The 25,675-nt window shown below is 39.2% G+C and overlaps 26 non-coding genes across 26 annotated transcripts; all 26 read right to left on the bottom strand.

The window, feature by feature from the left end:
- Positions 1–1,660: 1,660 nt before the first annotated feature.
- TRNAG-UCC (transfer RNA glycine (anticodon UCC)) lies at positions 1,661–1,732 on the bottom strand. The gene has a single exon. It is a non-coding gene; the product is annotated as a tRNA-Gly (tRNA).
- A 1,410-nt stretch (positions 1,733–3,142) lies between these two features.
- On the bottom strand, positions 3,143–3,214 carry TRNAG-UCC (transfer RNA glycine (anticodon UCC)). Its single transcript has one exon. It is a non-coding gene; the product is annotated as a tRNA-Gly (tRNA).
- Positions 3,215–3,670: 456 nt separating this feature from the next.
- On the bottom strand, positions 3,671–3,742 carry TRNAG-UCC (transfer RNA glycine (anticodon UCC)). The gene has a single exon. It is a non-coding gene; the product is annotated as a tRNA-Gly (tRNA).
- A 984-nt stretch (positions 3,743–4,726) lies between these two features.
- Positions 4,727–4,798, bottom strand: TRNAG-UCC (transfer RNA glycine (anticodon UCC)). Its single transcript has one exon. It is a non-coding gene; the product is annotated as a tRNA-Gly (tRNA).
- A 456-nt stretch (positions 4,799–5,254) lies between these two features.
- On the bottom strand, positions 5,255–5,326 carry TRNAV-UAC (transfer RNA valine (anticodon UAC)). The gene has a single exon. It is a non-coding gene; the product is annotated as a tRNA-Val (tRNA).
- A 984-nt stretch (positions 5,327–6,310) lies between these two features.
- On the bottom strand, positions 6,311–6,382 carry TRNAG-UCC (transfer RNA glycine (anticodon UCC)). The gene has a single exon. It is a non-coding gene; the product is annotated as a tRNA-Gly (tRNA).
- A 457-nt stretch (positions 6,383–6,839) lies between these two features.
- TRNAG-UCC (transfer RNA glycine (anticodon UCC)) lies at positions 6,840–6,911 on the bottom strand. The gene has a single exon. It is a non-coding gene; the product is annotated as a tRNA-Gly (tRNA).
- Positions 6,912–7,367: 456 nt separating this feature from the next.
- On the bottom strand, positions 7,368–7,439 carry TRNAV-UAC (transfer RNA valine (anticodon UAC)). The gene has a single exon. It is a non-coding gene; the product is annotated as a tRNA-Val (tRNA).
- Positions 7,440–8,423: 984 nt separating this feature from the next.
- TRNAG-UCC (transfer RNA glycine (anticodon UCC)) lies at positions 8,424–8,495 on the bottom strand. Its single transcript has one exon. It is a non-coding gene; the product is annotated as a tRNA-Gly (tRNA).
- A 456-nt stretch (positions 8,496–8,951) lies between these two features.
- TRNAG-UCC (transfer RNA glycine (anticodon UCC)) lies at positions 8,952–9,023 on the bottom strand. The gene has a single exon. It is a non-coding gene; the product is annotated as a tRNA-Gly (tRNA).
- A 1,512-nt stretch (positions 9,024–10,535) lies between these two features.
- TRNAG-UCC (transfer RNA glycine (anticodon UCC)) lies at positions 10,536–10,607 on the bottom strand. The gene has a single exon. It is a non-coding gene; the product is annotated as a tRNA-Gly (tRNA).
- A 457-nt stretch (positions 10,608–11,064) lies between these two features.
- On the bottom strand, positions 11,065–11,136 carry TRNAG-UCC (transfer RNA glycine (anticodon UCC)). The gene has a single exon. It is a non-coding gene; the product is annotated as a tRNA-Gly (tRNA).
- A 984-nt stretch (positions 11,137–12,120) lies between these two features.
- On the bottom strand, positions 12,121–12,192 carry TRNAG-UCC (transfer RNA glycine (anticodon UCC)). Its single transcript has one exon. It is a non-coding gene; the product is annotated as a tRNA-Gly (tRNA).
- A 457-nt stretch (positions 12,193–12,649) lies between these two features.
- On the bottom strand, positions 12,650–12,721 carry TRNAG-UCC (transfer RNA glycine (anticodon UCC)). Its single transcript has one exon. It is a non-coding gene; the product is annotated as a tRNA-Gly (tRNA).
- Positions 12,722–13,705: 984 nt separating this feature from the next.
- On the bottom strand, positions 13,706–13,777 carry TRNAG-UCC (transfer RNA glycine (anticodon UCC)). Its single transcript has one exon. It is a non-coding gene; the product is annotated as a tRNA-Gly (tRNA).
- Positions 13,778–15,817: 2,040 nt separating this feature from the next.
- Positions 15,818–15,889, bottom strand: TRNAG-UCC (transfer RNA glycine (anticodon UCC)). Its single transcript has one exon. It is a non-coding gene; the product is annotated as a tRNA-Gly (tRNA).
- Positions 15,890–18,449: 2,560 nt separating this feature from the next.
- TRNAG-UCC (transfer RNA glycine (anticodon UCC)) lies at positions 18,450–18,521 on the bottom strand. The gene has a single exon. It is a non-coding gene; the product is annotated as a tRNA-Gly (tRNA).
- A 456-nt stretch (positions 18,522–18,977) lies between these two features.
- On the bottom strand, positions 18,978–19,049 carry TRNAG-UCC (transfer RNA glycine (anticodon UCC)). The gene has a single exon. It is a non-coding gene; the product is annotated as a tRNA-Gly (tRNA).
- A 456-nt stretch (positions 19,050–19,505) lies between these two features.
- TRNAG-UCC (transfer RNA glycine (anticodon UCC)) lies at positions 19,506–19,577 on the bottom strand. Its single transcript has one exon. It is a non-coding gene; the product is annotated as a tRNA-Gly (tRNA).
- A 984-nt stretch (positions 19,578–20,561) lies between these two features.
- TRNAG-UCC (transfer RNA glycine (anticodon UCC)) lies at positions 20,562–20,633 on the bottom strand. Its single transcript has one exon. It is a non-coding gene; the product is annotated as a tRNA-Gly (tRNA).
- Positions 20,634–21,832: 1,199 nt separating this feature from the next.
- On the bottom strand, positions 21,833–21,904 carry TRNAV-UAC (transfer RNA valine (anticodon UAC)). Its single transcript has one exon. It is a non-coding gene; the product is annotated as a tRNA-Val (tRNA).
- An 817-nt stretch (positions 21,905–22,721) lies between these two features.
- TRNAV-UAC (transfer RNA valine (anticodon UAC)) lies at positions 22,722–22,793 on the bottom strand. The gene has a single exon. It is a non-coding gene; the product is annotated as a tRNA-Val (tRNA).
- Positions 22,794–23,305: 512 nt separating this feature from the next.
- TRNAG-UCC (transfer RNA glycine (anticodon UCC)) lies at positions 23,306–23,377 on the bottom strand. Its single transcript has one exon. It is a non-coding gene; the product is annotated as a tRNA-Gly (tRNA).
- Positions 23,378–23,833: 456 nt separating this feature from the next.
- TRNAG-UCC (transfer RNA glycine (anticodon UCC)) lies at positions 23,834–23,905 on the bottom strand. Its single transcript has one exon. It is a non-coding gene; the product is annotated as a tRNA-Gly (tRNA).
- A 984-nt stretch (positions 23,906–24,889) lies between these two features.
- TRNAG-UCC (transfer RNA glycine (anticodon UCC)) lies at positions 24,890–24,961 on the bottom strand. Its single transcript has one exon. It is a non-coding gene; the product is annotated as a tRNA-Gly (tRNA).
- Positions 24,962–25,417: 456 nt separating this feature from the next.
- On the bottom strand, positions 25,418–25,489 carry TRNAG-UCC (transfer RNA glycine (anticodon UCC)). The gene has a single exon. It is a non-coding gene; the product is annotated as a tRNA-Gly (tRNA).
- Between the last annotated feature and the right edge of the window lie 186 nt (positions 25,490–25,675).

Genomic DNA, 25,675 nt, shown 5'->3' with positions numbered 1-25,675 from the left:
TAACAGTCGTTGAAAATGTTAAATAGGAACGCAAAATTTGCTGACTAAAGAGTCGTTAAATCAGATTTTCTTGCGTTGGCCAGGAATCGAACCTGAGTCAACTGCATGGAAGGCAGCTATGCTCACCACTATACCACCAACGCTTGATGTGTTTTAGTTTTACTGACACCACAAGCCATACGGTCACATTTTCAGACAAGCTTCCTGATCTCTCAAGAACGCTCGCCTAGTCTAAGTTCACATTTCGCTGTTTCAAACTTTGCAAGCACACTGTTTATTGGAATAAGATGAAAAAAATCTATTGCAGAAATTTTTACTTGACTTGGGCACTTCCCAAAAATTGGGTTCTTCCAAACTGATACGGTTCAGATTTTCGAGAGACGTGCTTAAAATGACCATTATTGTACAAGAAAAAAAATTCAAAAACAAAAAACCCAAAGTGATTGACAATTTCCGAGAGTCATTCATATCTGATCTATGTAGAGCATGATCCAGTCTAAGTTCACATTTCGCTGTTTCAAACTTTGCAAGCACACTGTTTATTGGAATAAGATGAAAAAAAATCTATTGCAGAAATTTTAACTTGACTTGGGCACTTCCCAAAAATTGGGTTCTTCCAAACTGATACGGTTCAGATTTTCGAGAGACGTGCTTAAAATGACCATTATTGTACAAGAAAAAAAATTCAAAAACAAAAAACCCAAAGTGATTGACAATTTCCGAGAGTCATTCATATCTGATCTATGTAGAGCATGATCCAGCACAAAATGTTGTTGATTCAGCAACAAGTGCAGTAACAGTCATTGAAAATGTTAAATAGGAACGCAAAATTTGCTGATTAAAGTGTCGCAAAATCAGATTTTTTTGCGTTGGCCGGGAATCGAACCCGGGTCAACTGCTTGGAAGGCAGCTATGCTCACCACTATACCACCAACACTTGATGCGTTTTGGTTTTTCCGACACCACGAGCCATACGGTCACATTTTCAGACAAGCGTCCTGATCTCTCAAGAACGCTCGCCTAGTCTAAGTTCACATTTTGCTGTTTCAAACTTTGCAAGCACACTGTTTATTGGAATAAGATGAAAAAAAATCTATTGCAGAAATTTTAACTTGACTTGGGCACTTCCCAAAAATTGGGTTCTTCCAAACTGATACGGTTCAGATTTTCGAGAGACGTGCTTAAAATGAACATTATTGTACAAGAAAAAAAATTCAAAAACAAAAAACCCAAAGTGATTGACAATTTCCGAGAGTCATTCATATCTGATCTATGTAGAGCATGATCCAGTCTAAGTTCACATTTCGCTGTTTCAAACTTTGCAAGCACACTGTTTATTGGAATAAGATGAAAAAAAATCTATTGCAGAAATTTTAACTTGACTTGGGCACTTCCCAAAAATTGGGTTCTTCCAAACTGATACGGTTCAGATTTTCGAGAGACGTGCTTAAAATGACCATTATTGTACAAGAAAAAAAATTCAAAAACAAAAAACCCAAAGTGATTGACAATTTCCGAGAGTCATTCATATCTGATCTATGTAGAGCATGATTCAGCACAAAATGTTGTTGATTCAGCAACAAGTGCAGTAACAGTCATTGAAAATTTTAAATCGGAACGCAAAATTTGCTGACTAAAGTGTCGTAAAATCAGATTTTCTTGCGTTGGCCGGGAATCGAACCCGGGTCAACTGCTTGGAAGGCAGCTATGCTCACCACTATACCACCAACGCTTGATGTGTTTTGGTTTTACCGACACCACGAGCCATATGGTCACATTTTCAGACAAGCTTCCTGATCTCTCAAGAACGCTCGCCTAGTCTAAGTTCACATTTTGCTGTTTCAAACTTTGCAAGCATACTGTTTATTGGAATAAGATGAAAAAAAATCTATTGCAGAAATTTTAACTTGACTTGGGCACTTCCCAAAAATTGGGTTCTTCCAAACTGATACGGTTCAGATTTTCGAGAGACGTGCTTAAAATGACCATTATTGCACAAGAAAAAAAATTCAAAAACAAAAAACCCAAAGTGATTGACAATTTCCGATAGTCATTCATATCTGATCTATGTAGAGCATGATCCAGCACAAAATGTTGTTGATTCATCAACAAGTGCAGTAACAGTCATTGAAAATGTTAAATAGGAACGCAAAATTTGCTGAATAAAGTGTCGTAAAATCAGATTTTCTTGCGTTGGCCGGGAATCAAACCCGGGTCAACTGCTTGGAAGGCAGCTATGCTCACCACTATACCACCAACGCTTGATGCGTTTTGGTTTTACCGACACCACGAGCCATACGGTCACATTTTCAGACAAGTTTCCTGATCTCTCAAGAACGCTCGCCTAGTCTAAGTTCACATTTTGCTGTTTCAAACTTTGCAAGCACACTGTTTATTGGAATAAGATGAAAAAAATCTATTGATGAGTTTTAGTTTTACCGACACCACGAGCCATACGGTCACATTTTCAGACAAGCTTCCTGATCTCTCAAGAACGCTCGCCTAGTCTAAGTTCACATTTCGCTGTTTCAAACTTTGCAAGCACACTGTTTATTGGAATAAGATGAAAAAAAATCTATTGCAGAAATTTTAACTTGACTTGGGCACTTCCCAAAAATTGGGTTCTACCAAACTGATACGGTTCAGATTGTCGAGAGACGTGCTTAAAATGACCATTATTGTACAAGAAAAAAAAATCAAAAACAAAAAACCCAAAGTGATTGACAATTTCCGAGAGTCATTCATATATGATCTATGTAGAGCATGATCCAGTCTAAGTTCACATTTCGCTGTTTCAAACTTTGCAAGCACACTGTTTATTGGAATAAGATGAAAAAAAATCTATTGTAGAAATTTTAACTTGACTTGGGCACTTCCCAAAAATTGGGTTCTTCCAAACTGATACGGTTCAGATTTTCGAGAGACGTGCTTAAAATGACCGTTATTGTACAAGAAAAAAAATAAAAAAACAAAAAACCCAAAGTGATTGACAATTTCCGCGAGTCATTCATATCTGATCTATGTAGAGCATGATCCAGCACAAAATGTTGTTGATTCAGCAACAAGAGCAGTAACAGTCGTTGAGAATGTTAAATAGGAACGCAAAATTTGCTGACTACAGTGTCGTAAAATCAGATTTTTTTGCGTTGGCCGGGAATCGAACCCGGGTCAACTGCTTGGAAGGCAGCTATGCTCACCACTATACCACCAACGCTTGATGCATTTTGGTTCTTCCGACACCACGAGCCATACGGTCACATTTTCAGACAAGCTTCCTGATCTCTCAAGAACGCTCGCCTAGTCTAAGTTCACATTTCGCTGTTTCAAACTTTGCAAGCACACTGTTTATTGGAATAAGATGAAAAAAATCTATTGCAGAAATTTTAAATTGACTTGGGCACTTCCCAAAAATTGGGTTCTTCCAAACTGATACGGTTCAGATTTTCGAGAGCCGTGCTTAAAATGACCGTTATTGTACAAGAAAAAAAATTAAAAAACAAAAAACCCAAAGTGATTGACAATTTCCGCGAGTCATTCATATCTGATCTACGTAGAGCATGATCCAGCACAAAATGTTGTTGATTCAGCAACAAGAGCAGTAACAGTCGTTGAGAATGTTAAATAGGAACGCAAAATTTGCTGACTACAGTGTCATAAAATCAGATTTTCTTGCGTTGGCCGGGAATCGAACCCGGGTCAACTGCTTGGAAGGCAGCTATGCTCACCACTATACCACCAACGCTTGATGCATTTTGGTTTTACCGACACCACGAGCCATACGGTCACATTTTCAAACAAGCTTCCTGATCTCTCAAGAACGCTCGCCTAGTCTAAGTTCACATTTCTCTGTTTCAAACTTTGCAAGCACACTGTTTATTGGAATAAGATGAAAAAAATCTATTGCAGAAATTTTAAATTGACTTGGGCACTTCCCAAAAATTGGGTTCTTCCAAACTGATACGGTTCAGATTTTCGAGAGCCGTGCTTAAAATGACCGTTATTGTACAAGAAAAGAAATTAAAAAACAAAAAACCCAAAGTGATTGACAATTTCCGCGAGTCATTCATATCTGATCTATGTAGAGCATGATCCAGCACAAAATGTTGTTGATTCAGCAACAAGAGCAGTAACAGTCGTTGAGAATGTTAAATAGGAACGCAAAATTTGCTGACTACAGTGTCGTAAAATCAGAATTTCTTGCATTGGCCAGGAATCGAACCCGGGTCAACTGCTTGGAAGGCAGCTATGCTCACCACTATACCACCAACGCTTGATGCATTCTGGTTTTACCGACACCACGAGCCATACGGTCACATTTTCAGACAAGCTTCCTGATCTCTCAAGAACGCTCGCCTAGTCTAAGTTCACATTTCGCTGTTTCAAACTTTGCAAGCACACTGTTTATTGGAATAAGATGAAAAAAATCTATTGCAGAAATTTTAAATTGACTTGGGCACTTCCCAAAAATTGGGTTCTTCCAAACTGATACGGTTCAGATTTTCGAGACCCGTGCTTAAAATGACCGTTATTGTACAAGAAAAAAAATAAAAAAACAAAAAACCCAAAGTGATTGACAATTTCCGCGAGTCATTCATATCTGATCTATGTAGAGCATGATCCAGCACAAAATGTTGTTGATTCAGCAACAAGAGCAGTAACAGTCGTTGAGAATGTTAAATAGGAACGCAAAATTTGCTGACTACAGTGTCGTAAAATCAGATTTTCTTGCGTTGGCCGGGAATCGAACCCGGGTCAACTGCTTGGAAGGCAGCTATGCTCACCACTATACCACCAACGCTTGATGCATTTTGGATTTACTGACACCACGAGCCATACGGTCACATTTTCAAACAAGCTTCCAGATCTCTTAAGAAAGCTCGCCTAGTCTAAGTTCACATTTCGCTGTTTCAAACTTTGCAAGCACACTGTTTATTGGAATAAGATGAAAAAAATCTATTGCAGAAATTTTAAATTGACTTGGGCACTTCCCAAAAATTGGGTTCTTCCAAACTGATACGGTTCAGATTTTCGAGAGCCGTGCTTAAAATGACCGTTATTGTACAAGAAAAAAAATAAAAAAACAAAAAACCCAAAGTGATTGACAATTTCCGCGAGTCATTCATATCTGATCTATGTAGAGCATGATCCAGCACAAAATGTTGTTGATTCAGCAACAAGAGCAGTAACAGTCGTTGAGAATGTTAAATAGGAACGCAAAATTTGCTGACTACAGTGTCGTAAAATCAGATTTTTTTGCGTTGGCCGGGAATCGAACCCGGGTCAACTGCTTGTAAGGCAGCTATGCTCACCACTATACCACCAACGCTTGATGCATTTTGTTTCTTCCGACACCACGAGCCATACGGTCACATTTTCAGACAAGCTTCCTGATCTCTCAAGAACGCTCGCCTAGTCTAAGTTCACATTTCGCTGTTTCAAACTTTGCAAGCACACTGTTTATTGGAATAAGATGAAAAAAATCTATTGCAGAAATTTTAAATTGACTTGGGCACTTCCCAAAAATTGGGTTCTTCCAAACTGATACGGTTCAGATTTTCGAGAGACGTGCTTAAAATGACCGTTATTGTAAAAGAAAAAAAAAGAAAAAACAAAAAACCCAAAGTGATTGACAATTTCCGCGAGTCATTCATATCTGATCTATGTAGAGCATGATCCAGCACAAAATGTTGTTGATTCAGCAACAAGAGCAGTAACAGTCGTTGAGAATGTTAAATAGGAACGCAAAATTTGCTGACTACAGTGTCGTAAAATCAGATTTTCTTGCGTTGGCCAGGAATCGAACCCGGGTCAACTGCTTGGAAGGCAGCTATGCTCACCACTATACCACCAACGCTTGATGCATTCTGGTTTTACCGACACCACGAGCCATACGGTCACATTTTCAGACAAGCTTCCTGATCTCTCAAGAACGCTCGCCTAGTCTAAGTTCACATTTCGCTGTTTCAAACTTTGCAAGCACACTGTTTATTGGAATAAGATGAAAAAAATCTATTGCAGAAATTTTAAATTGACTTGGGCACTTCCCAAAAATTGGGTTCTTCCAAACTGATACGGTTCAGATTTTCGAGAGCCGTGCTTAAAATGACCGTTATTGTACAAGAAAAAAAATTAAAAAACAAAAAACCCAAAGTGATTGACAATTTCCGCGAGTCATTCATATCTGATCTATGTAGAGCATGATCCAGCACAAAATGTTGTTGATTCAGCAACAAGAGCAGTAACAGTCGTTGAGAATGTTAAATAGGAACGCAAAATTTGCTGACTACAGTGTCGTAAAATCAGATTTTCTTGCGTTGGCCGGGAATCGAACCCGGGTCAACTGCTTGGAAGGCAGCTATGCTCACCACTATACCACCAACGCTTGATGCATTTTGGTTTTACTGACACCACGAGCCATACGGTCACATTTTCAAACAAGCTTCCTGATCTCTCAAGAAAGCTCGCCTAGTCTAAGTTCACATTTCGCTGTTTCAAACTTTGCAAGCACACTGTTTATTGGAATAAGATGAAAAAAATCTATTGCAGAAATTTTAAATTGACTTGGGCACTTCCCAAAAATTGGGTTCTTCCAAACTGATACGGTTCAGATTTTCGAGAGCCGTGCTTAAAATGACTGTTATTGTACAAGAAAAAAAATTAAAAAACAAAAAACCCAAAGTGATTGACAATTTCCACGAGTCATTCATATCTGATCTATGTAGAGCATGATCCAGCACAAAATGTTGTTGATTCAGCAACAAGAGCAGTAACAGTCGTTGAGAATGTTAAATAGGAACGCAAAATTTGCTGACTACAGTGTCGTAAAATCAGATTTTTTTTGCGTTGGCCGGGAATCGAACCCGGGTCAACTGCTTGGAAGGCAGCTATGCTCACCACTATACCACCAACGCTTGATGCATTTTGGTTCTCCCGACACCACGAGCCATACGGTCACATTTTCAGACAAGCTTCCTGATCTCTCAAGAACGCTCGCCTAGTCTAAGTTCACATTTCGCTGTTTCAAACTTTGCAAGCACACTGTTTATTGGAATAAGATGAAAAAAATCTATTGCAGAAATTTTAAATTGACTTGGGCACTTCCCAAAAATTGGGTTCTTCCAAACTGATACGGTTCAGATTTTCGAGAGCCGTGCTTAAAATGACCGTTATTGTAAAAGAAAAAAAAAGAAAAAACAAAAAACCCAAAGTGATTGACAATTTCCGCGAGTCATTCATATCTGATCTATGTAGAGCATGATCCAGCACAAAATGTTGTTGATTCAGCAACAAGAGCAGTAACAGTCGTTGAGAATGTTAAATAGGAACGCAAAATTTGCTGACTACAGTGTCGTAAAATCAGATTTTCTTGCGTTGGCCAGGAATCGAACCCGGGTCAACTGCTTGTAAGGCAGCTATGCTCACCACTATACCACCAACGCTTGATGCATTCTGGTTTTACCGACACCACGAGCCATACGGTCACATTTTCAGACAAGCTTCCTGATCTCTCAAGAACGCTCGCCTAGTCTAAGTTCACATTTCGCTGTTTCAAATTTTGCAAGCACACTGTTTATTGGAATAAGATGAAAAAAATCTATTGCAGAAATTTTAAATTGACTTGGGCACTTCCCAAAAATTGGGTTCTTCCAAACTGATACGGTTCAGATTTTCGAGAGCCGTGCTTAAAATGACCGTTATTGTACAAGAAAAGAAATTAAAAAACAAAAAACCCAAAGTGATTGACAATTTCCGCGAGTCATTCATATCTGATCTATGTAGAGCATGATCCAGCACAAAATGTTGTTGATTCAGCAACAAGAGCAGTAACAGTCGTTGAGAATGTTAAATAGGAACGCAAAATTTGCTGACTACAGTGTCGTAAAATCAGAATTTCTTGCATTGGCCAGGAATCGAACCCGGGTCAACTGCTTGGAAGGCAGCTATGCTCACCACTATACCACCAACGCTTGATGCATTCTGGTTTTACCGACACCACGAGCCATACGGTCACATTTTCAGACAAGCTTCCTGATCTCTCAAGAACGCTCGCCTAGTCTAAGTTCACATTTCGCTGTTTCAAACTTTGCAAGCACACTGTTTATTGGAATAAGATGAAAAAAATCTATTGCAGAAATTTTAAATTGACTTGGGCACTTCCCAAAAATTGGGTTCTTCCAAACTGATACGGTTCAGATTTTCGAGAGCCGTGCTTAAAATGACCGTTATTGTACAAGAAAAAAAATTAAAAAACAAAAAACCCAAAGTGATTGACAATTTCCGCGAGTCATTCATATCTGATCTATGTAGAGCATGATCCAGCACAAAATGTTGTTGATTCAGCAACAAGAGCAGTAACAGTCGTTGAGAATGTTAAATAGGAACGCAAAATTTGCTGACTACAGTGTCGTAAAATCAGATTTTCTTGCGTTGGCCGGGAATCGAACCCGGGTCAACTGCTTGGAAGGCAGCTATGCTCACCACTATACCACCAACGCTTGATGCATTTTGGATTTACTGACACCACGAGCCATACGGTCACATTTTCAAACAAGCTTCCTGATCTCTCAAGAAAGCTCGCCTAGTCTAAGTTCACATTTCGCTGTTTCAAACTTTGCAAGCACACTGTTTATTGGAATAAGATGAAAAAAATCTATTGCAGAAATTTTAAATTGACTTGGGCACTTCCCAAAAATTGGGTTCTTCCAAACTGATACGGTTCAGATTTTCGAGAGCCGTGCTTAAAATGACCGTTATTGTACAAGAAAAAAAATAAAAAAACAAAAAACCCAAAGTGATTGACAATTTCCGCGAGTCATTCATATCTGATCTATGTAGAGCATGATCCAGCACAAAATGTTGTTGATTCAGCAACAAGAGCAGTAACAGTCGTTGAGAATGTTAAATAGGAACGCAAAATTTGCTGACTACAGTGTCGTAAAATCAGATTTTTTTGCGTTGGCCGGGAATCGAACCCGGGTCAACTGCTTGGAAGGCAGCTATGCTCACCACTATACCACCAACGCTTGATGCATTTTGTTTCTTCCGACACCACGAGCCATACGGTCACATTTTCAGACAAGCTTCCTGATCTCTCAAGAACGCTCGCCTAGTCTAAGTTCACATTTCGCTGTTTCAAACTTTGCAAGCACACTGTTTATTGGAATAAGATGAAAAAAATCTATTGCAGAAATTTTAAATTGACTTGGGCACTTCCCAAAAATTGGGTTCTTCCAAACTGATACGGTTCAGATTTTCGAGAGACGTGCTTAAAATGACCGTTATTGTAAAAGAAAAAAAAAGAAAAAACAAAAAACCCAAAGTGATTGACAATTTCCGCGAGTCATTCATATCTGATCTATGTAGAGCATGATCCAGCACAAAATGTTGTTGATTCAGCAACAAGAGCAGTAACAGTCGTTGAGAATGTTAAATAGGAACGCAAAATTTGCTGACTACAGTGTCGTAAAATCAGATTTTCTTGCGTTGTCCAGGAATCGAACCCGGGTCAACTGCTTGGAAGGCAGCTATGCTCACCACTATACCACCAACGCTTGATGCATTCTGGTTTTACCGACACCACGAGCCATACGGTCACATTTTCAGACAAGCTTCCTGATCTCTCAAGAACGCTCGCCTAGTCTAAGTTCACATTTCGCTGTTTCAAACTTTGCAAGCACACTGTTTATTGGAATAAGATGAAAAAAATCTATTGCAGAAATTTTAAATTGACTTGGGCACTTCCCAAAAATTGGGTTCTTCCAAACTGATACGGTTCAGATTTTCGAGAGCCGTGCTTAAAATGACCGTTATTGTACAAGAAAAAAAATTAAAAAACAAAAAACCCAAAGTGATTGACAATTTCCGCGAGTCATTCATATCTGATCTATGTAGAGCATGATCCAGCACAAAATGTTGTTGATTCAGCAACAAGAGCAGTAACAGTCGTTGAGAATGTTAAATAGGAACGCAAAATTTGCTGACTACAGTGTCGTAAAATCAGATTTTCTTGCGTTGGCCAGGAATCAAACCCGGGTCAACTGCTTGGAAGGCAGCTATGCTCACCACTATACCACCAACGCTTGATGCATTCTGGTTTTACCGACACCACGAGCCATACGGTCACATTTTCAGACAAGCTTCCTGATCTCTCAAGAACGCTCGCCTAGTCTAAGTTCACATTTCGCTGTTTCAAACTTTGCAAGCACACTGTTTATTGGAATAAGATGAAAAAAATCTATTGCAGAAATTTTAAATTGACTTTTGCACTTCCCAAAAATTGGGTTCTTCCAAACTGATACGGTTCAGATTTTCGAGAGCCGTGCTTAAAATGACCGTTATTGTACAAGAAAAAAAATTAAAAAACAAAAAACCCAAAGTGATTGACAATTTCCGCGAGTCATTCATATCTGATCTATGTAGAGCATGATCCAGCACAAAATGTTGTTGATTCAGCAACAAGAGCAGTAACAGTCGTTGAGAATGTTAAATAGGAACGCAAAATTTGCTGACTACAGTGTCGTAAAATCAGATTTTCTTGCGTTGGCCGGGAATCGAACCCGGGTCAACTGCTTGGAAGGCAGCTATGCTCACCACTATACCACCAACGCTTGATGCATTTTGGTTTTACTGACACCACGAGCCATACGGTCACATTTTCAAACAAGCTTCCTGATCTCTCAAGAAAGCTCGCCTAGTCTAAGTTCACATTTCGCTGTTTCAAACTTTGCAAGCACACTGTTTATTGGAATAAGATGAAAAAAATCTATTGCAGAAATTTTAAATTGACTTGGGCACTTCCCAAAAATTGGGTTCTTCCAAACTGATACGGTTCAGATTTTCGAGAGCCGTGCTTAAAATGACCGTTATTGTACAAGAAAAAAAATTAAAAAACAAAAAACCCAAAGTGATTGACAATTTCCACGAGTCATTCATATCTGATCTATGTAGAGCATGATCCAGCACAAAATGTTGTTGATTCAGCAACAAGAGCAGTAACAGTCGTTGAGAATGTTAAATAGGAACGCAAAATTTGCTGACTACAGTGTCGTAAAATCAGATTTTTTTTGCGTTGGCCGGGAATCGAACCCGGGTCAACTGCTTGGAAGGCAGCTATGCTCACCACTATACCACCAACGCTTGATGCATTTTGGTTCTCCCGACACCACGAGCCATACGGTCACATTTTCAGACAAGCTTCCTGATCTCTCAAGAACGCTCGCCTAGTCTAAGTTCACATTTCGCTGTTTCAAACTTTGCAAGCACACTGTTTATTGGAATAAGATGAAAAAAATCTATTGCAGAAATTTTAAATTGACTTGGGCACTTCCCAAAAATTGGGTTCTTCCAAACTGATACGGTTCAGATTTTCGAGAGCCGTGCTTAAAATGACCGTTATTGTAAAAGAAAAAAAAATAAAAAACAAAAAACCCAAAGTGATTGACAATTTCCGCGAGTCATTCATATCTGATCTATGTAGAGCATGATCCAGCACAAAATGTTGTTGATTCAGCAACAAGAGCAGTAACAGTCGTTGAGAATGTTAAATAGGAACGCAAAATTTGCTGACTACAGTGTCGTAAAATCAGATTTTCTTGCGTTGGCCAGGAATCGAACCCGGGTCAACTGCTTGGAAGGCAGCTATGCTCACCACTATACCACCAACGCTTGATGCATTCTGGTTTTACCGACACCACGAGCCATACGGTCACATTTTCAGACAAGCTTCCTGATCTCTCAAAAACGCTCGCCTAGTCTAAGTTCACATTTCGCTGTTTCAAATTTTGCAAGCACACTGTTTATTGGAATAAGATGAAAAAAATCTATTGCAGAAATTTTAAATTGACTTGGGCACTTCCCAAAAATTGGGTTCTTCCAAACTGATACGGTTCAGATTTTCGAGAGACGTGCTTAAAATGACCGTTATTGTACAAGAAAAAAAATTAAAAAACAAAAAACCCAAAGTGATTGACAATTTCCGCGAGTCATTCATATCTGATCTACGTAGAGCATGATCCAGCACAAAATGTTGTTGATTCAGCAACAAGAGCAGTAACAGTCGTTGAGAATGTTAAATAGGAACGCAAAATTTGCTGACTACAGTGTCGTAAAATCAGATTTTCTTGCGTTGGCCGGGAATCGAACCCGGGTCAACTGCTTGGAAGGCAGCTATGCTCACCACTATACCACCAACGCTTGATGCATTTTGGTTTTACTGACACCACGAGCCATACGGTCACATTTTCAAACAAGCTTCCTGATCTCTCAAGAAAGCTCGCCTAGTCTAAGTTCACATTTCGCTGTTTCAAACTTTGCAAGCACACTGTTTATTGGAATAAGATGAAAAAAATCTATTGCAGAAATTTTAAATTGACTTGGGCACTTCCCAAAAATTGGGTTCTTCCAAACTGATACGGTTCAGATTTTCGAGAGCCGTGCTTAAAATGACCGTTATTGTACAAGAAAAAAAATTAAAAAACAAAAAACCCAAAGTGATTGACAATTTCCGCGAGTCATTCATATCTGATCTATGTAGAGCATGATCCAGCACAAAATGTTGTTGATTCAGCAACAAGAGCAGTAACAGTCGTTGAGAATGTTAAATAGGAACGCAAAATTTGCTGACTACAGTGTCGTAAAATCAGATTTTTTTTGCGTTGGCCGGGAATCGAACCCGGGTCAACTGCTTGGAAGGCAGCTATGCTCACCACTATACCACCAACGCTTGATGCATTTTGGTTCTCCCGACACCACGAGCCATACGGTCACATTTTCAGACAAGCTTCCTGATCTCTCAAGAACGCTCGCCTAGTCTAAGTTCACATTTCGCTGTTTCAAACTTTGCAAGCACACTGTTTATTGGAATAAGATGAAAAAAATCTATTGCAGAAATTTTAAATTGACTTGGGCACTTCCCAAAAATTGGGTTCTTCCAAACTGATACGGTTCAGATTTTCGAGAGCCGTGCTTAAAATGACCGTTATTGTAAAAGAAAAAAAAAGAAAAAACAAAAAACCCAAAGTGATTGACAATTTCCGCGAGTCATTCATATCTGATCTATGTAGAGCATGATCCAGCACAAAATGTTGTTGATTCAGCAACAAGAGCAGTAACAGTCGTTGAGAATGTTAAATAGGAACGCAAAATTTGCTGACTACAGTGTCGTAAAATCAGATTTTCTTGCGTTGGCCGGGAATCAAACCGGGGTCAACTGCTTGGAAGGCAGCTATGCTCACCACTATATCACCAACGCTTGATGTGTTTTAGTTTTACCGACACCACGAGCCATACGGTCACATTTTCAGACAAGCTTCCTGATCTCTCAAGAACGCTCGCCTAGTCTAAGTTCACATTTCGCTGTTTCAAACTTTGCAAGCACACTGTTTATTGGAATAAGATGAAAAAAATCTATTGCAGAAATTTTAACTTGACTTGGGCACTTCCCAAAAATTGGGTTCTTCCAAACTGATACGGTTCAGATTTTCGAGAGCCGTGCTTAAAATGACCGTTATTGTACAAGAAAAAAAATTAAAAAACAAAAAACCCAAAGTGATTGACAATTTCCGCGAGTCATTCATATCTGATCTATGTAGAGCATGATCCAGCACAAAATTTTGTTGATTCAGCAACAAGAGCAGTAACAGTCGTTGAGAATGTTAAATAGGAACGCAAAATTTGCTGACTACAGTGTCGTAAAATCAGATTTTTTTGCGTTGGCCGGGAATCGAACCCGGGTCAACTGCTTGGAAGGCAGCTATGCTCACCACTATACCACCAACGCTTGATGCATTCTGGTTCTCCCGACACCACGAGCCATACGGTCACATTTTCAGACAAGCTTCCTGATCTCTCAAGAACGCTCGCCTAGTCTAAGTTCACATTTCGCTGTTTCAAACTTTGCAAGCACACTGTTTATTGGAATAAGATGAAAAAAATCTATTGCAGAAATTTTAAATTGACTTGGGCACTTCCCAAAAATTGGGTTCTTCCAAACTGATACGGTTCAGATTTTCGAGAGCCGTGCTTAAAATGACCGTTATTGTACAAGAAAAAAAATTAAAAAACAAAAAACCCAAAGTGATTGACAATTTCCGCGAGTCATTCATATCTGATCTATGTAGAGCATGATCCAGCACAAAATGTTGTTGATTCAGCAACAAGAGCAGTAACAGTCGTTGAGAATGTTAAATAGGAACGCAAAATTTGCTGACTACAGTGTCGTAAGATCAGATTTTCTTGCGTTGGCCGGGAATCGAACCTGGGTCAACTGCTTGGAAGGCAGCTATGCTCACCACTATACCACCAACGCTTGATGCATTCTGGTTTTACCGACACCACGAGCCATACGGTCACATTTTCAGACAAGCTTCCTGATCTCTCAAGAACGCTCGCCTAGTCTAAGTTCACATTTCGCTGTTTCAAACTTTGCAAGCACACTGTTTATTGGAATAAGATGAAAAAAATCTATTGCAGAAATTTTAAATTGACTTGGGCACTTCCCAAAAATTGGGTTCTTCCAAACTGATACGGTTCAGATTTTCGAGAGCCGTGCTTAAAATGACCGTTATTGTACAAGAAAAAAAATTAAAAAACAAAAAATCCAAAGTGATTGACAATTTCCGCGAGTCATTCATATCTGATCTATGTAGAGCATGATCCAGTACAAAATGTTGTTGATTCAGTAACAAGAGCAGTAACAGTCGTTGAGAATGTTAAATAGGAACGCAAAATTTGCTGACTACAGTGTCGTAAAATCAGATTTTCTTGCGTTGGCCGGGAATCGAACCCGGGTCAACTGCTTGGAAGGCAGCTATGCTCACCACTATAACACCAACGCTTGATGCATTTTGGTTTTACCGACACCACGAGCCATACGGTCACATTTTCAAACAAGCTTCCTGATCTCTCAAGAACGCTCGCCTAGTCTAAGTTCACATTTCGCTGTTTCAAACTTTGCAAGCACACTGTTTATTGGAATAAGATGAAAAAAATCTATTGCAGAAATTTTAAATTGACTTGGGCACTTCCCAAAAATTGGGTTCTTCCAAACTGATACGGTTCAGATTTTCGAGAGCCGTGCTTAAAATGACCGTTATTGTACAAGAAAAAAAATTAAAAAACAAAAAACCCAAAGTGATTGACAATTTCCGCGAGTCATTCATATCTGATCTATGTAGAGCATGATCCAGCACAAAATGTTGTTGATTCAGCAACAAGAGCAGTAACAGTCGTTGAGAATGTTAAATAGGAACGCAAAATTTGCTGACTACAGTGTCGTAAAATCAGATTTTCTTGCGTTGGCCGGGAATCGAACCCGGGTCAACTGCTTGGAAGGCAGCTATGCTCACCACTATAGCACCAACGCTTGATGCATTCTGGTTTTACCGACACCACGAGCCATACGGTCACATTTTCAGACAAGCTTCCTGATCTCTCAAGAACGCTCGCCTAGTCTAAGTTCACATTCCGCTGTTTCAAACTTTGCAAGCACACTGTTTATTGGAATAAGATGAAAAAAATCTATTGCAGAAATTTTAAATTGACTTGGGCACTTCCCAAAAATTGGGTTCTTCCAAACTGATACGGTTCAGATTTTCGAGAGCCGTGCTTAAAATGACCGTTATTGTACAAGAAAAAAAATTAAAAAACAAAAAACCCAAAGTGATTGACAATTTCCGCGAGTCATTCATATCTGATCTATGTAGAGCATGATCCAGCACAAAATGTTGTTGATTCAGTAACAAGAGCAGTAACAGTCGTTGAGAATGTTAAATAGGAACGCAAAATTTGCTGACTACAGTGTCATAAAATCAGATTTTCTTGCGTTGGCCGGGAATCGAACCCGGGTCAACTGCTTGGAAGGCAGCTATGCTCACCACTATACCACCAACGCTTGATGCATTTTGGTTTTACCGACACCACGAGCCATACGGTCACATTTTCAAACAAGCTTCCTGATCTCTCAAGAACGCTCGCCTAGTCTAAGTTCACATTTCGCTGTTTCAAACTTTGCAAGCACACTGTTTATTGGAATAAGATGAAAAAAATCTATTGCAGAAATTTTAAATTGACTTGGGCACTTCCCAAAAATTGGGTTCTTCCAAACTGATACGGTTCAGATTTTCGAGAGCCGTGCTTAAAATGACCGTTATTGTACAAGAAAAAAAATTAAAAAACAAAAAACCCAAAGTGATTGACAATTTCCGCGAGTCATTCATATCTGATCTATGTAGAGCATGATCCAGCACAAAATGTTGTTGATTCAGCAACAAGAGCAGTAACAGTCGTTGAGAATGTTAAATAGGAACGCAAAATTTGCTGACTACAGTGTCGTAAAATCAGATTTTTTTGCGTTGGCCAGGAATCGAACCCGGGTCAACTGCTTGGAAGGCAGCTATGCTCACCACTATACCACCAACGCTTGATGCATTTTGGATCTCCCGACACCACGAGCCATACGGTCACATTTTCAGACAAGCTTCCTGATCTCTCAAGAACGCTCGCCTAGTCTAAGTTCACATTTCGCTGTTTCAAACTTTGCAAGCACACTGTTTATTGGAATAAGATGAAAAAAATCTATTGCAGAAATTTTAAATTGACTTGGGCACTTCCCAAAAATTGGGTTCTTCCAAACTGATACGGTTCAGATTTTCGAGAGCCGTGCTTAAAATGACCGTTATTGTAAAAGAAAAAAAATTCAAAAACAAAAAACCCAAAGTGATTGACAATTTCCGCGAGTCATTCATATCTGATCTATGTAGAGCATGATCCAGCACAAAATGTTGTTGATTCAGCAACAAGAGCAGTAACAGTCGTTGAGAATGTTAAATAGGAACGCAAAATTTGCTGACTACAGTGTCGTAAAATCAGATTTTCTTGCGTTGGCCGGGAATCGAACCCGGGTCAACTGCTTGGAAGGCAGCTATGCTCACCACTATAGCACCAACGCTTGATGCATTTTGGTTTTACCGACACCACGAGCCATACGGTCACATTTTCAAACAAGCTTCCTGATCTCTCAAGAACGCTCGCCTAGTCTAAGTTCACATTTCGCTGTTTCAAACTTTGCAAGCACACTGTTTATTGGAATAAGATGAAAAAAATCTATTGCAGAAATTTTAAATTGACTTGGGCACTTCCCAAAATTGGGTTCTTCCAAACTGATACGGTTCAGATTTTCGAGAGCCGTGCTTAAAATGACCGTTATTGTACAAGAAAAAAAAATAAAAAACAAAAAACCCAAAGTGATTGACAATTTCCGCGAGTCATTCATATCTGATCTACGTAGAGCATGATCCAGCACAAAATGTTGTTGATTCAGCAACAAGAGCAGTAACAGTCGTTGAGAATGTTAAATAGGAACGCAAAATTTGCTGACTACAGTGTCGTAAAATCAGATTTTCTTGCGTTGGCTGGGAATCGAACCCGGGTCAACTGCTTGGAAGGCAGCTATGCTCACCACTATACCACCAACGCTTGATGCATTTTGGTTTTACCGACACCACGAGCCATACGGTCACATTTTCAAACAAGCTTCCTGATCTCTCAAGAACGCTCGCCTAGTCTAAGTTCACATTTCGCTGTTTCAAACTTTGCAAGCACACTGTTTATTGGAATAAGATGAAAAAAATCTATTGCAGAAATTTTAAATTGACTTGGGCACTTCCCAAAAATTGGGTTCTTCCAAACTGATACGGTTCAGATTTTCGAGAGCCGTGCTTAAAATGACCGTTATTGTAAAAGAAAAAAAAAGAAAAAACAAAAAACCCAAAGTGATTGACAATTTCCGCGATTCATTCATATCTGATCTATGTAGAGCATGATCCAGCACAAAATGTTGTTGATTCAGCAACAAGAGCAGTAACAGTCGTTGAGAATGTTAAATAGGAACGCAAAATTTGCTGACTACAGTGTCGTAAAATCAGATTTTCTTGCGTTGGCCGGGAATCAAACCGGGGTCAACTGCTTGGAAGGCAGCTATGCTCACCACTATATCACCAACGCTTGATGTGTTTTAGTTTTACCGACACCACGAGCCATACGGTCACATTTTCAGACAAGCTTCCTGATCTCTCAAGAACGCTCGCCTAGTCTAAGTTCACATTTCGCTGTTTCAAACTTTGCAAGCACACTGTTTATTGGAATAAGATGAAAAAAATCTATTGCAGAAATTTTAACTTGACTTGGGCACTTCCCAAAAATTGGGTTCTTCCAAACTGATACGATTCAGATTTTCGAGAGCCGTGCTTAAAATGACCGTTATTGTACAAGAAAAAAAATTAAAAAACCCAAAGTGATTGACAATTTCCGCGAGTCATTCATATCTGATCTATGTAGAGCATGATCCAGCACAAAATGTTGTTGATTCAGCAACAAGAGCAGTAACAGTCGTTGAGAATGTTAAATAGGAACGCAAAATTTGCTGACTACAGTGTCGTAAAATCAGATTTTCTTGCGTTGGCCGGGAATCGAACCCGGGTCAACTGCTTGGAAGGCAGTTATGCTCACCACTATACCACCAACGCTTGATGCATTCTGGTTTTACCGACACCACGAGCCATACGGTCACATTTTCAGACAAGCTTCCTGATCTCTCAAGAACGCTCGCCTAGTCTAAGTTCACATTTCGCTGTTTCAAACTTTGCAAGCACACTGTTTATTGGAATAAGATGAAAAAAATCTATTGCAGAAATTTTAAATTGACTTGGGCACTTCCCAAAAATTGGGTTCTTCCAAACTGATACGGTTCAGATTTTCGAGAGCCGTGCTTAAAATGACCGTTATTGTACAAGAAAAAAAATTAAAAAACAAAAAACCCAAAGTGATTGACAATTTCCGCGAGTCATTCATATCTGATCTATGTAGAGCATGATCCAGCACAAAATGTTGTTGATTCAGCAACAAGAGCAGTAACAGTCGTTGAGAATGTTAAATAGGAACGCAAAATTTGCTGACTACAGTGTCATAAAATCAGATTTTCTTGCGTTGGCCGGGAATCGAACCCGGGTCAACTGCTTGGAAGGCAGCTATGCTCACCACTATACCACCAACGCTTGATGCATTTTGGTTTTACCGACACCACGAGCCATACGGTCACATTTTCAAACAAGCTTCCTGATCTCTCAAGAATGCTCGCCTAGTCTAAGTTCACATTTCGCTGTTTCAAACTTTGCAAGCACACTGTTTATTGGAATAAGATGAAAAAAATCTATTGCAGAAATTTTAAATTGACTTGGGCACTTCCCAAAAATTGGGTTCTTCCAAACTGATACGGTTCAGATTTTCGAGAGCCGTGCTTAAAATGACCGTTATTGTACAAGAAAAAAAATTAAAAAACAAAAAACCCAAAGTGATTGACAATTTCCGCGAGTCATTCATATCTGATCTATGTAGAGCATGATCCAGCACAAAATGTTGTTGATTCAGCAACAAGAGCAGTAACAGTCGTTGAGAATGTTAAATAGGAACGCAAAATTTGCTGACTACAGTGTCGTAAAATCAGATTTTTTTGCGTTGGCCGGGAATCGAACCCGGGTCAACTGCTTGGAAGGCAGCTATGCTCACCACTATACCACCAACGCTTGATGCATTTTGGTTCTCCCGACACCACGAGCCATACGGTCACATTTTCAGACAAGCTTCCTGATCTCTCAAGAACGCTCGCCTAGTCTAAGTTCACATTTCGCTGTTTCAAACTTTGCAAGCACACTGTTTATTGGAATAAGATGAAAAAAATCTATTGCAGAAATTTTAAATTGACTTGGGCACTTCCCAAAAATTGGGTTCTTCCAAACTGATACGGTTCAGATTTTCGAGAGCCGTGCTTAAAATGACCGTTATTGTAAAAGAAAAAAAAAGAAAAAACAAAAAACCCAAAGTGATTGACAATTTCCGCGAGTCATTCATATCTGATCTATGTAGAGCATGATCCAGCACAAAATGTTGTTGATTCAGCAACAAGAGCAGTAACAGTCGTTGAGAATGTTAAATAGGAACGCAAAATTTGCTGACTACAGTGTCGTAAAATCAGATTTTCTTGCGTTGGCCGGGAATCGAACCCGGGTCAACTGCTTGGAAGGCAGCTATGCTCACCACTATACCACCAACACTTGATGTATTTTAGTTTTACCGAAACCACGAGCCATACGGTCACATTTTCAGACAAGCTTCCTGATCTCTCAAGAACGCTCGCCTAGTCTAAGTACACATTTCGCTGTTTCAAACTTTGCAAGCACACTGTTTATTGGAATAAGATGAAAAAAATCTATTGCAGAAATTTTAAATTGACTTGGGCACTTCCCAAAAATTGGGTTCTTCCAAACTGATACGGTTCAGATTTTCGAGAGCCGTGCTTAAAATGACCGTTATTGTACAAGAAAAAAAATTAAAAAACAAAAAACCCAAAGTGATTGACAATTTCCGCGAGTCATTCATATGTGATCTATGTAGAGCATGATCCAGCACAAAATGTTGTTGATTCAGCAACAAGAGCAGCAACAGTCGTTGAGAATGTTAAATAGGAACGCAAAATTTGCTGACTACAGTGTCGTAAAATCAGATTTTCTTGCGCTGGCCGGGAATCGAACCCGGGTCAACTGCTTGGAAGGCAGCTATGCTCACCACTATACCACCAACGCTTGATGTGTTTTAGTTTTACCGACACCACGAGCCATACGGTCACATTTTCAAACAAGCTTCCTGATCTCTCAAGAACGCTCGCCTAGTCTAAATTCACATTTCGCTGTTTCAAACTTTGCAAGCACACTGTTTATTGGAATAAGATGAAAAAAATCTATTGCAGAAATTTTAAATTGACTTGGGCACTTCCCAAAAATTGTGTTCTTCCAAACTGATACGGTTCAGATTTTCGAGAGCCGTGCTTAAAATGACCGTTATTGTACAAGAAAAAAAATTAAAAAACAAAAAACCCAAAGTGATTGACAATTTCCGCGAGTCATTTATATCTGATCTATGTAGAGCATGATCCAGCACAAAATGTTGTTGATTCAGCAACAAGAGCAGTAACAGTCGTTGAGAATGTTAAATAGGAACGCAAAATTTGCTGACTACAGTGTCGTAAAATAAGATTTCCTTACGTTGGCCGGGAATCGAACCCGGGTCAACTGCTTGGAAGGCAGCTATGCTCACCACTATACCACCAACGCTTGATGTATCTTAGTTTTACCGAAACCACGAGCCATACGGTCACATTTTCAGACAAGCTTCCTGATCTCTCAAGAACGCTCGCCTAGTCTAAGTACACATTTCGCTGTTTCAAACTTTGCAAGCACACTGTTTATTGGAATAAGATGAAAAAAATCTATTGCAGAAATTTTAAATTGACTTGGGCACTTCACAAAAATTGGGTTCTTCCAAACTGATACGGTTCAGATTTTCGAGAGCCGTGCTTAAAATGACCGTTATTGTACAAGAAAAAAAATTAAAAAACAAAAAACCCAAAGTGATTGACAATTTCACATTTCGCTGTTTCAAACTTTGCAAGCACACTGTTTATTGGAATAAGATGAAAAAAATCTATTGCAGAAATTTTAAATTGACTTGGGCACTTCCCAAAAATTGGGTTCTTCCAAACTGATACGGTTCAGATTTTCGAGAGCCGTGCTTAAAATGACCGTTATTGTACAAGAAAAAAAATTAAAAAACAAAAAACCCAAAGTGATTGACAATTTCCGCGAGTCATTCATATGTGATCTATGTAGAGCATGATCCAGCACAAAATTTTGTTGATTCAGCAACAAGAGCAGCAACAGTCGTTGAGAATGTTAAATAGGAACGCAAAATTTGCTGACTACAGTGTCGTAAAATCAGATTTTCTTGCGTTGGCCGGGAATCGAACCCGGGTCAACTGCTTGTAAGGCAGCTATGCTCACCACTATACCACCAACGCTTGATGCATTTTGGTTTTACCGACACCACGAGCCATACGGTCACATTTTCAAACAAGCTTCCTGATCTCTCAAGAACGCTCGCCTAGTCTAAGTTCACATTTCGCTGTTTCAAACTTTGCAAGCACACTGTTTATTGGAATACTGCTCTTGTTGCTGAATCAACAACATTTTGTGCTGGATCATGCTCTACATAGATCAGATATAAATGACTCGCGGAAATTGTCAATCACTTTGGGTTTTTTGTTTTTTAATTTTTTTTCTTGTACAATAACGGTCATTTTAAGCACGGCTCTCGAAAATCTGAACCGTATCAGTTTGGAAGACTTGGGCACTTCCCAAAAATTGGGTTCTTCCAAACTGATACGGTTCAGATTTTCGAGAGCCGTGCTTAAAATGACCGTTATTGTACAAGAAAAAAAATTAAAAAACAAAAAACCCAAAGTGATTGACAATTTCACATTTCGCTGTTTCAAACTTTGCAAGCACACTGTTTATTGGAATAAGATGAAAAAAATCTATTGCAGAAATTTTAAATTGACTTGGGCACTTCCCAAAAATTGGGTTCTTCCAAACTGATACGGTTCAGATTTTCGAGAGCCGTGCTTAAAATGACCGTTATTGTACAAGAAAAAAAATTAAAAAACAAAAAACCCAAAGTGATTGACAATTTCCGCGAGTCATTCATATGTGATCTATGTAGAGCATGATCCAGCACAAAATTTTGTTGATTCAGCAACAAGAGCAGCAACAGTCGTTGAGAATGTTAAATAGGAACGCAAAATTTGCTGACTACAGTGTCGTAAAATCAGATTTTCTTGCGTTGGCCGGGAATCGAACCCGGGTCAACTGCTTGTAAGGCAGCTATGCTCACCACTATACCACCAACGCTTGATGCATTTTGGTTTTACCGACACCACGAGCCATACGGTCACATTTTCAAACAAGCTTCCTGATCTCTCAAGAACGCTCGCCTAGTCTAAGTTCACATTTCGCTGTTTCAAACTTTGCAAGCACACTGTTTATTGGAATAAGATGAAAAAAATCTATTGCAGAAATTTTAAATTGACTTGGGCGTTTATTGGAATAAGATGAAAAAAATCTATTGCAGAAATTTTAAATTGACTTGTGCACTTCCCAAAAATTGAGTTCTTCCAAACTGATACGGTTCAGATTTTCGAGAGCCGTGCTTAAAATGACCGTTATTGTACAAGAAAAAAAATTAAAAAACAAAAAACCCAAAGTGATTGACAATTTCCGCGAGTCATTCATATCTGATCTACGTAGAGCATGATCCAGCACAAAATGTTGTTGATTCAGCAACAAGAGCAGTAACAGTCGTTGAGAATGTTAAATAGGAACGCAAAATTTGCTGACTACAGTGTCGTAAAATCAGATTTTCTTGCGTTGGCCGGGAATCGAACCCGGGTCAACTGCTTGGAAGGCAGCTATGCTCACCACTATACCACCAACGCTTGATGCATTTTGGTTTTACCGACACCACGAGCCATACGGTCACATTTTCAAACAAGCTTCCTGATCTCTCAAGAACGCTCGCCTAGTCTAAGTTCACATTTCGCTGTTTCAAACTTTGCAAGCACACTGTTTATTGGAATAAGATGAAAAAAATCTATTGCAGAAATTTTAAATTGACTTGGGCACTTCCCAAAAATTGGGTTCTTCCAAACTGATACGGTTCAGATTTTCGAGAGCCGTGCTTAAAATGACCGTTATTGTACAAGAAAAAAAATTAAAAAACAAAAAACCCAAAGTGATTGACAATTTCCGCGAGTCATTTATATCTGATCTATGTAGAGCATGATCCAGCACAAAATGTTGTTGATTCAGCAAAAAGAGCAGTAACAGTCGTTGAGAATGTTAAATAGGAACGCAAAATTTGCTGACTACAGTGTCGTAAAATAAGATTTCCTTGCGTTGGCCGGGAATCGAACCCGGGTCAACTGCTTGGAAGGCAGTTATGCTCACCACTATACCACCAACGCTTGATGTATTTTAGTTTTACCGAAACCACGAGCCATACGGTCACATTTTCAGACAAGCTTCCTGATCTCTCAAGAACGCTCGCCTAGTCTAAGTACACATTTCGCTGTTTCAAACTTTGCAAGCACACTGTTTATTGGAATAAGATGAAAAAAATCTATTGCAGAAATTTTAACTTGACTTGGGCACTTCCCAAAAATTGGGTTCTTCCAAACTGATACGGTTCAGATTTTCGAGAGCCGTGCTTAAAATGACCGTTATTGTACAAGAAAAAAAATTCAAAAACAAAAAACCCAAAGTGATTGACAATTTCCGAGAGTCATTCATATCTGATCTATGTAGAGCATGATCCAGCACAAAATGTTGTTGATTCAGCAACAAGAGCAGTAACAGTCGTTGAGAATGTTAAATAGGAACGCAAAATTTGCTGACTACAGTGTCGTAAAATCAGATTTTCTTGTGTTGGCCGGGAATAAAACCCGGGTCAACTGCTTGGAAGGCAGCTATGCTCACCACTATACAGCCAACACTTGATGTATTTTAGTTTTACCGAAACCACGAGCAGTACGGTCACATTTTCAGACAAGCTTCCTGATCTCTCAAGAACGCTCGCCTAGTCTAAGTTCACATTTCGCTGTTTCAAACTTTGCAAGCACACTGTTTATTGGAATAAGATGAAAAAAATCTATTGCAGAAATTTTAAATTGACTTGGGCACTTCCCAAAAATTGAGTTCTTCCAAACTGATACGGTTCAGATTTTCGAGAGCCGTGCTTAAAATGACCGTTATTGTACAAGAAAAAAAATTAAAAAACAAAAAACCCAAAGTGATTGACAATTTCCGCGAGTCATTCATATCTGATCTACATAGAGCATGATCCAGCACAAAATGTTGTTGATTCAGCAACAAGAGCAGTAACAGTCGTTGAGAATGTTAAATAGGAACGCAAAATTTGCTGACTACAGTGTCGTAAAATCAGATTTTCTTGCGTTGGCCGGGAATCGAACCCGGGTCAACTGCTTGGAAGGCAGCTATGCTCACCACTATACCACCAACGCTTGATGCATTTTGGTTTTACCGACACCACGAGCCATACGGTCACATTTTCAAACAAGCTTCCTGATCTCTCAAGAACGCTCGCCTAGTCTAAGTTCACATTTCGCTGTTTCAAACTTTGCAAGCACACTGTTTATTGGAATAAGATGAAAAAAATCTATTGCAGAAATTTTAAATTGACTTGGGCACTTCCCAAAAATTGGGTTCTTCCAAACTGATACGGTTCAGATTTTCGAGAGCCGTGCTTAAAATGACCGTTATTGTACAAGAAAAAAAATTAAAAAACAAAAAACCCAAAGTGATTGACAATTTCCGCGAGTCATTTATATCTGATCTATGTAGAGCATGATCCAGCACAAAATGTTGTTGATTCAGCAAAAAGAGCAGTAACAGTCGTTGAGAATGTTAAATAGGAACGCAAAATTTGCTGACTACAGTGTCGTAAAATAAGATTTCCTTGCGTTGGCCGGGAATCGAACCCGGGTCAACTGCTTGGAAGGCAGTTATGCTCACCACTATACCACCAACGCTTGATGTATTTTAGTTTTACCGAAACCACGAGCCATACGGTCACATTTTCAGACAAGCTTCCTGATCTCTCAAGAACGCTCGCCTAGTCTAAGTACACATTTCGCTGTTTCAAACTTTGCAAGCACACTGTTTATTGGAATAAGATGAAAAAAATCTATTGCAGAAATTTTAACTTGACTTGGGCA

The sequence above is a fragment of the Pelobates fuscus genome, chromosome 3 (genome assembly GCF_036172605.1).
Source record: "Pelobates fuscus isolate aPelFus1 chromosome 3, aPelFus1.pri, whole genome shotgun sequence".
NCBI lineage: Eukaryota > Metazoa > Chordata > Amphibia > Anura > Pelobatidae > Pelobates > Pelobates fuscus.
Note: the sequence above shows the minus strand (reverse complement) of the source record. Positions and strands in the feature narration are given on the sequence as shown.